This window comes from Ictidomys tridecemlineatus, chromosome 1 (assembly GCF_052094955.1).
Source record: "Ictidomys tridecemlineatus isolate mIctTri1 chromosome 1, mIctTri1.hap1, whole genome shotgun sequence".
NCBI lineage: Eukaryota > Metazoa > Chordata > Mammalia > Rodentia > Sciuridae > Ictidomys > Ictidomys tridecemlineatus.
In genome coordinates, this window is record NC_135477.1 from 149,815,905 (window position 1) to 149,824,865 (window position 8,961).

The window sequence follows — 8,961 nt, forward strand, 5'->3', positions numbered from 1 at the left end:
CCCTAAGTAACTCAGCGAGACTCTGTCTCTAAATGAAATACAAAAAAAGGGCGGGGGATGTAGCTCAGTGGTTGAGCACCCCTGGATTCACTCCCCAGTACAAAAGAGAAAAAAAAAATAAAAGCAAGCAGTAGCTCACTGTGTATGATTAAAAGACTAAAATTTAGTGTTGGGGGAATAGAGTGGTTCCAGAGTAGGATCACACAGTATGATGATCTCACTCATATTTGCAGAGTTTGTGTGTTTATATATGTTCGTATTTGCTTCAGTGCCCACATGCATATAATTCACAAAAGCAAAACTATCGGGGAAGAGGGCTACTGAAGAGGAGATATGGAGGAGGTGCGTTATGAAAGAGGTTCCCTTGCTGTGGGTTGTTTTAATATTTTATAATGATCATGTGCTATTAAAGAAGTGAAAAAGACATCCCGTGAAAATACTATGTAAGAAAAAAATTGCCCATAAATCCCTGAGGATAGGAAGAACAAGAGAGGAAACAATAGCAACGAAATTTTGGAACTGGAAAGTAGGTGGCTGAGAGGAACTGACTTAGCAAACCTAAGTAAACTAAATCCTAAGTCAGCACTGAAGAAAGCCAAAAAGCCACCTGATGTTCACCATAGAATTATACAAAGCCCTGAGAATTAGAGGAACCAGGGACCTGTGGAAAAGGTGGGGCTGTGGGCAGGAGGGCAGCTGGAAGCCCTTGTGCTCAGTCTTTAGGGTTCACATGCCCCTCAAACTCTCTGCAGCCAAGCAACAGCCCCTCAGCCCACTGAGGAGGATGCAGGATTATTTTCTGGGAAACATTAAATAGAGGAACTCTGGCTTAGGGGACACCAGACACATCTCAGAGCATAGGCACCACACAGAGGAAGGGAAGCAGGGGTAAGTTTACACTTTGAATGTCAAGACCCCTCTGCTGCTCCCCGCAGCAGATTCTCAGAAAGCTGGAAGCCAGAACAGCCTCAAAGCTCTGCATCATCTGGCCATCCCTAGAGAAAAGTCTGAAGTCCTCCCCACTGAAGATTGCTGTTCTGTGGAACTCACGCATGTACATGTTCACACACATGCGCACACACACACACAAACCTCCCAAGCAGATTTTTAGTGCATGTAAATGGACAGTCAAGGAATATCAGGCATTAGAGGAAATTTCCCAATGTAAAAGATAGAGGACCAAAGTAACCAAATAAAAATACCACTTGGAGTAAAGAGACCATGCAAGGAAAGGAAAAACTTAGGAGAGAAAAATAATAGTTAGTGCAATAAAAAACTATATTGGTGGAGAAGAGTGGGCTAGGACTGTAGCTCAGTGATAGAGCATGAGGTTAGCATGCATAAGACCCTGGGCTCAATCCCCAGCACAAGAATGAAAAAAAGAGAGACAGGAGAAGGGAAGGAAGAGAAGGAGAAAGGAAAGAAGGGGGAAGGAAGGGAGGGAAGGATAGATGGAGGGAGGGAAGGAGTAAAAGGAAAGGAAGGAAGCAAGGGAGGAAGGAAGAGAGAAAGGCAGGCAGGCCAGCTATTGCTTCCATAAAAAAAAAAAAAAAAAAAAAGAATAGAATGCTATAAAGCAACAATGACATGTACAGAATCAAAACTGGTTTCTGGAAATTAAAAACAGAATAGCAGAATTGAAAAACTCAGCAGAAGGGATAAAAGATAGAATTGAAAGAGTTTCCAGAAAGAACAGTAAGAAGAAAATTCAAGAACTATGCTAAGAGGTCCAACAATCAAATAATCAGATATATCATCTATTGATACAACATTTCTGAACAAATTTCTGTGCCATACAACAGCAATTACTTATTACTCATGAATCTGGGCTTGGCCTAGGGTTAGCTCTGTTCCACCTGTCTCTCCTCTACTTTAGAACCAGTGGACCAACCTGGACCTGTTCTCACGGTAGTGGTGGCAGGCAAGGGTAAGAAAGGTCAATCGCACAAATGGTCTTTAGTCCTCTACTTGTGTCATGATTCCCAATATCCTATTGGCTCAAGGCAAGACATATTGCTAAACCTGGAATCAGCATAGAAGGGGACTATAAAGTTACATGGCCGAGGACATGGAAACAAGGATCAGACTGATTTTGTAATCTACCACATAAGAGTTCAAAAAGGGAGAAAAGAAATAGAAAGGATAGGAGGCCAAATGGTTGTAGTAAACTTCCTAAAAATAAAGGACATGAGTTTACATGTTAAGTAACCCACTCAGTGCCTAGCAAATAAAATTAAATCAAATAATACCAAGTAACAATTTCAGAACACTGAGAACAAAAAGTTGCTGGAAGCCTCTACAGAGAAAATAAAAGATTTCACACACACACACACACACACACACACACACACACATACATACATACACACACACACACACACACACACAAAGAATTAAAAGTAGCATCAGAATTTTCAATAAGCACATTAAAAGATAGAAGGCAATGAACAAAGCCTTCATAATGCATAAGGAAAATTATTTTCAAATTATAATTCAATACCCAGCCAAACTATCAAAGTAAGTATGGTGGGAAAATGAAAAGTATGTAAGAGGAACAATTTTTTTTAATTACCTCCAAAGTACCCTTTTTCTGTTATCCCCAGAGAATGTGCTCCAACAAATGAGAGAATAAACCAAGGAGAAGGAGGACATAGAATTCAGGAAAACAGGAACTACTACTTGGGAGAGAAGTGAAACTAATTCCCAGGATAACTGTGAAGGAAAATCTCAGGAATACACCAGGCATAAAAAGCAACCAGTTCAGACCAGAACAAGTCAGAATGTTCCAGAAGACTTTCTCAGGAACATGAACCTGATAAACATGTGATATGTTTGAATATATGGAGAGATTTACACAACTGGGTGATAGTGTGGAAACAAAATAGTAAAAGAAACAATTTTTAATTTGGGAGTTAACAAAAAGTTGTATAACCAAAAGAAAGTGTTCATAGCTGAATATGACATAGCCCAAGAACTGTGAACGCTAAATGTTGATCTATTAAAATATATGCTGTACTATAACTCCTCTGAGAGTATGGGGGACTATTATGAGAACATATACAAGGAGGAAATGGGTGAGAAATGTAAAACAAAGTGGACGCTTCTCCACATGGAGAAATGAATAGGGAATGCTAAAAAAAAATGATAAAATTTGTAAATCTGAAAAGTTGCAATATGAACACATTTGCTAGAAGTATGGAAGTAAATACTTTAAAAAGCAATAAAAGGAATTGGATTTGCATATCTTTGAAAAATATAAAACAGGGATATATGAGTGTATGGGGGAAGCAGACTTTCTTGTTTGTGTCATATGAATACTTTATTCTTTACATTTATAAAAAAATTTTGGTAAGAAAAACTAAACATAAAAAGCAAAATCAAATGCCCTCTGGAAAGAAACAAGAAATGACCAAGAAAACAGTCTGCTAGCCCACACTGAGAGCTCAGAAACTAGCAGATAAGAAATTCATCCATACCAGGGACAAGCAGAGGGTAAAGGAACAGGTGGCAGGCAGTGGGACCCAGGAGAAAGGGTTTAACTCTGAGTGTCTAGATCAGCATGGCTTCCCCAAAGCAGGTGATCCATCATTTCCAGCAGGGAGTTAATGTGCTCCAGAATTTTCCTGTCCATCTCACATAGGCCTTTCAAACTATTCTGCTATTTGTAATATTGTTTGAAAAAATGAAAAATTGGAAACATCCAATGTTCATCAATAAAAGCCTCGTTAAATAAATTGTAGAACATCCATACGATGGAACCCAAAGCAGATGTTTGAAAGGAAGTGGAGCTCTGTGTGCCCAAGACACATTGTTAAGTAAATTCAGAGCAATTCGTGTCCTGAGTGCATTTTTGTGGGGGAAAAAATACACAACACACACACACACACACACACACACTCACACGTCTAGAAAAAAAGTGGTGAAAGTTTACTCAGCCAACTATTGACCGTGGTTGTTTCTGGGAGGCAGACCAAAGGAACTTACACTTTATATATTATACTCATTTGTTCTTCAAATATTTATGGAGCACTTCAGTGTATTATGCACTGTATTATTCAGAGTTTTCACAGCAAGTGTCAGCAGAAAAGAAATAAATATTTACAAATAAGAAAAATTAGTGCTAAAATAACCAGTCCAAATATGTTATCATTTAGAAAAATAAAATGTCACCTAGAGGGTACATAAGGATGTACGTGGCCCCATCTGCCCAAAAAGGGGCTAGAAGACTGTGAGTGGGTCCCTCAGCCTGCTCCCTGACCTAGGAACCTTGGCCACACTTGTGACCCTGAAGGGTCCCTCCACCTATAGGAAGTAGAATACGATATGAATGTTCCCCGAGGCTCATTGTGACCACTTATCTAAGGACCTAGCTGGCCTGGACCTAGTAAGACTGGGATGATGTCACCATGGTTGTTAAATGGGGATGCTCTGGCTCCTGGAAGGTCTCTTGCAACCTACACGAATCCCCAGCGCCCTTCCAATCTCGAGTTACAGAGCTTCTCTGGGGGTGGGTTTCCAGATTCCTGACAGGTATAAACTGAGGACCTGTCTATTTCAGCAATATGAAACAGTGGAAAGAGCACAGGCTTTAGCATCGGTCATCTCTGGACTCTGCCAGCCACTGGCTTTGTGGATCTGGGAAAGCCCCTCAACTACTCTGAACCTCTGTGAGCCGGGATCTTACTGCCCTCATTCCAGGCCCATGGGGGGATCCATCAGTGACCTATCTCAAGTAGCCATTAAGATACCTGGTGCATGGGAAGGTGCTCTACGAATCCCTATCCACGTCTCACAGGAAGGTCCTAGGACACCTTCTGGCAGGGCGGCTCACGTTTCCCATCTCCTTCAAAACCAGTCAGAGCTCAGCTTATCTTGTGACCCCAAGAACTGGAGGATGGAGATTTCAGGAAGGTGCGGGCTGAGAGAAGGAGCAGACAGAGCCAAGTAAAAATATGACATCAGAAGGTCCCTTATCAGAAAGCCAGAGGGCTTGTCCCCAACTGGCATTCCAAACCCAGGCAAACCACAGGTGTACATTCAGAAGTAGGGACACTTCCTTGGACTTCACAGGGAAACCTCCCAATGGAGACAAGGCTGGTCAGAAAGCTGGGGACAGAGCGTGCCACATCTGTTTGCCGGATGCACCATCTCAACGGTGGGGAGGGTCTCCTGCTAACAGCAGGCCAAATACAGTTGGATGTACAGACACCAAACAATTTTTTAACATAATGAATAAACACACACACACACACACACACACACACACACACACATACACACATATATATATTTTTCTTTTGAGGAATGTGAACTAAAAATTTGTTTGCTCATTTCTTGCATTTGAAATTCTCTTCGATGACACCCTTGGTCTGAGATTCTTTGCCATAGTCCTTACCACTACACAACTGCAACCAACCACTTTTCGGGGTTTGCTCTCTCCGTCAGTTTTGCAGAGGCCTACCCATTCTCCTCATTTCTTGTTGTCGTTGATCTTAATTTGGTTGATTTGGTGCTCAGCACAAAGGGCTTCCACCAACTTTGACATACAGCTGGATGCAAGTGCACAATGCTGGGCCAGGTGCTTGTCTGAGGTGTCGGCAGCTTCACGAATTCTGCGTGCAAGGCCACCATGGATGAGGGCAGTCTTCATGACTTCTTGTAAAGCAGCGTTGATGTCCTTGACACCTCTAACAGCCATGCCTTCCTTGGCTGTGCACTGGGTGACCAGTGAGGCCGAATCTTAAGCAAACGCAACTTCTGCCTCTGAGCGACTCAGCAGTGGCAGGGAAAGAGCAGGAATTTCTAAATTCACAATCCATGATGTTAGTGAATAAAACTAGGAAATGGACACTCTCCCATCCTGATACTCTGTTGGTAAAGGTGTAAACAGACCCAGCCCTTCTGTAAAATAATTAGCCAATAAATGCATGTGACAATTTAAAACATGCACACTGATTTAGCAATAGCTGTAAAAATGGCAAAGGGACCTAACACCTCAGCTCAACAATTCCACTTCCAGCATTTTTTCAGTTTCATTTGTACAGCTTCACCAAGACATAAAGATGCTCATTTTAGAATTGATTTGTAATTTTTTTTTTGGTACCGGGGATTGAACTCAGGGGCACTCAACCCCTAAACCACATCCCCAACCCTATTTTGTATTTTATTTAGAGATAGGGTCTCACTGAGTTGCTTAGCACCTCGCCTTTGCTGAGGCTGGCTTTGAACTAGCGATCTTCCTGTCTTAGCCTCCCTAGCTGCTGGGATTATAGGCATGCACCACCACACCCAGCTTGATTTATAATTTTTTACAAGAAGAGTTGATCAGAGACTGATACAGGTATGACATGAAGCCATCATGCTGATGTGGGAAGTTGCCTAGGATACATTAAGTAGGAAAATCACTGTTTATATTGTTATGAAGGTTATGAATCGATTTATATTAGAAAGGTACACATACACACAACTTCTGGAAGGATAGTCCAGAAACTGATTGCTTTAGAGAGCAGAGGTTGGGAGAGTCTGAGTTCTCACTCTGTTACCTCCTGTGATATTGGAACTTTTTACTCTGAATGTGGTCACTTTAAAAACAAGCCCAGTTCAGTGGCATACACCTGTAACCACAGCAAGTGGGGAGTCTGAGGCAGGAGAATCACAAGTTCAAGGCCAACCTTGGCAACTTAGCAAGACTCAAAAAAAAAAAAAGCAAGACAATTTATAGGCTATATCTCAATGTTAAGAGTGTTTGCCTAGAATATGCACAGCCCTGGATTCAATCTCCAGAACTATAACACACACACACACACACACACACACACACACACACACACATACACACAAACAAACAAACACACAAACACAAAATTTAGCCCAGCAAATCCACTTGTAGCAATTTATTCCAAGGAAAACATGCTCAACAAATATTTGTTAAATAATAAACACAAACAGAGATTTGGCTATTGGGCCATTCATGTTGAGAAAAGCAGAAAGCTAAAAGCAGTCTATATATTCATTCCCAAACACAAAGATTTGAATGACAGAAAGATCCGCAACCTAGGGATGATGATGGCAATGACAGTCACAGGCATCCACAGCAAAATAAAAGGGAAAATTCAAATTACAAAAATGTTACATAGCATGACCCCATTGTTTCACATACAAGGTATTTTCTTGAATAAGGAAAAAAATCCTTTTTCTTATTAACAAGTGATAAATCTAGAGCAAAGCCTCAGATGAGATGCTTGCCCTCTGTGTAAAACCAACGGTCTCCATAATCTTGGGAGCGATCAAAAGGATCAATCAATCAGTCGTGGAATGTAATCAGATCTGGCTCGCTGCCAGCATGTCCCATGGCCCCAAAGGATAAGTGATGGGTGCCCTGGCTTTGACAGTGGGGTGTGGCCCACACCTGGATGTGGTCTCAAAACAGAGACTCCTCACCTCAGCAGTACCTGTGTGCCTGCCACTTGAGCCTCGGGGAGGACGGAGCTCAAGGCCAGGTGAGGGGCCGTCTTTGACTCTCTCCTATCGCACACCTGATGATAACCCCGGCCCTGCATGCCCAGAAGCAGGGATGATGGGAGGAGCCAATGAGTGGACATGAGGTCATTCATTGTCCATTCCATGGCCAATTCTCACCGAGCCAGAACGGACACCTGGAGATGACCCAGGAATGTGCTGAGGGGCGTTTCCAGCCACCCCCCTTTCCTGGCCCTGCACCATCCCCACCTCCCCCTGCCAGCTCTCTGAAGACCCAACCACACACACCTGCCGCTCCCTCCCTGCCACATCTTTCAAGGAAGTCAGAGTCCCAAAGAAAAGCAAACCCCTTGGGCGGCTGCTGGAAGCAACAGTAGCCCTACTGTCCCAGTGGTGAGGATCCCTCTGCAAAGAAAGTCTTCACAAAGAGAAAGGCCAAGAGTAAAGGGGGGTTGTGACAACAGAAGGGCAGAGCAAACCATTTCAAGTCCTGACACAGGCAAACTGGTTCTGAAAGTCACCTGTTCCTGAGCAGGAACGCAAAGCTCTGTCCTGTCATGCCGCACAGCTGGGCCACTGTGCACTGCCAACTGACTTATGTAAGCTTGTGAAAAACCCCATTCGTTTGAGTTCCCTGTTTGTGCAAATAGTGTCAGGGGCACATCCGAGGGCCCTGGGCATCCATCATCACCAGTGCATTTCCCAGGCTGGTGATGACTCAACCTCAGGCCGAACCCGCATGGTGTCTTCCACAGGCAGCTTCTGTCACCACCAGGCCTCTCGGCCTCTGGATGCTTCTTTCCCACTTATCAGTCCCACAATAGCTGTATTAGTGACGATGAAACCCTGGGCGCTCAGGGGGAGGGGAAGAGGGCCAGGTGACTAAGGGTGGGTGGGTGTGTTTATTTTCATCTTTAGCCCAGGCAGAGACAGGAGGTTCAGAGACAACCCCTCTGGTCGCACATCTGCCTGAAAGAGAAGCCAGCTGTGGGTCTTGGGATACTCTCACAGGGAGTGCTCATGCTGGCCCAGAGAAAGAACGATGGAGAGACCAGGGAATCCTAACATTGGCTCCTGCCTTCTGTCCCTGAGTTGTCCCAGACAAGTCAGATGGCAGCCAATGACTTATCTGAATGTCTTGCCATCGAGCTTCAGGAACCTCTGAACATCAGGTCACCTACCCTGAATCCAGGGAGACCTTGATCTAGGGAGTTCTGAGACGTTCCTATCGATGCCCTCAAGAAAGTCATACCAGCATTAAAACTGTTTCTTAGAAAAACAGATCACCAGATAAAGAGAACTCATTCTGTGGGATCTACTTGTGGAATCCACAGTATGTTCCCATAGGGAACAAGGAAGAAGTGCCAGGCTTTCCTGGGGACAGACTACAGGGGTGGATTTGGTCTGACAGAAGCCAAGGGAGACTCTAAAAGGGACAGCTCTGCAGAGCCCAAGGACAGAACTCAGCCATTTCTACAAAGA

At 43.5% G+C, this 8,961-nt stretch overlaps 1 pseudogene; it reads right to left on the reverse strand.

The window, feature by feature from the left end:
- Positions 1–5,327: 5,327 nt before the first annotated feature.
- Positions 5,328–7,625, reverse strand: LOC101956781 (small ribosomal subunit protein eS12 pseudogene; annotated as a pseudogene).
- Positions 7,626–8,961: the final 1,336 nt, after the last annotated feature.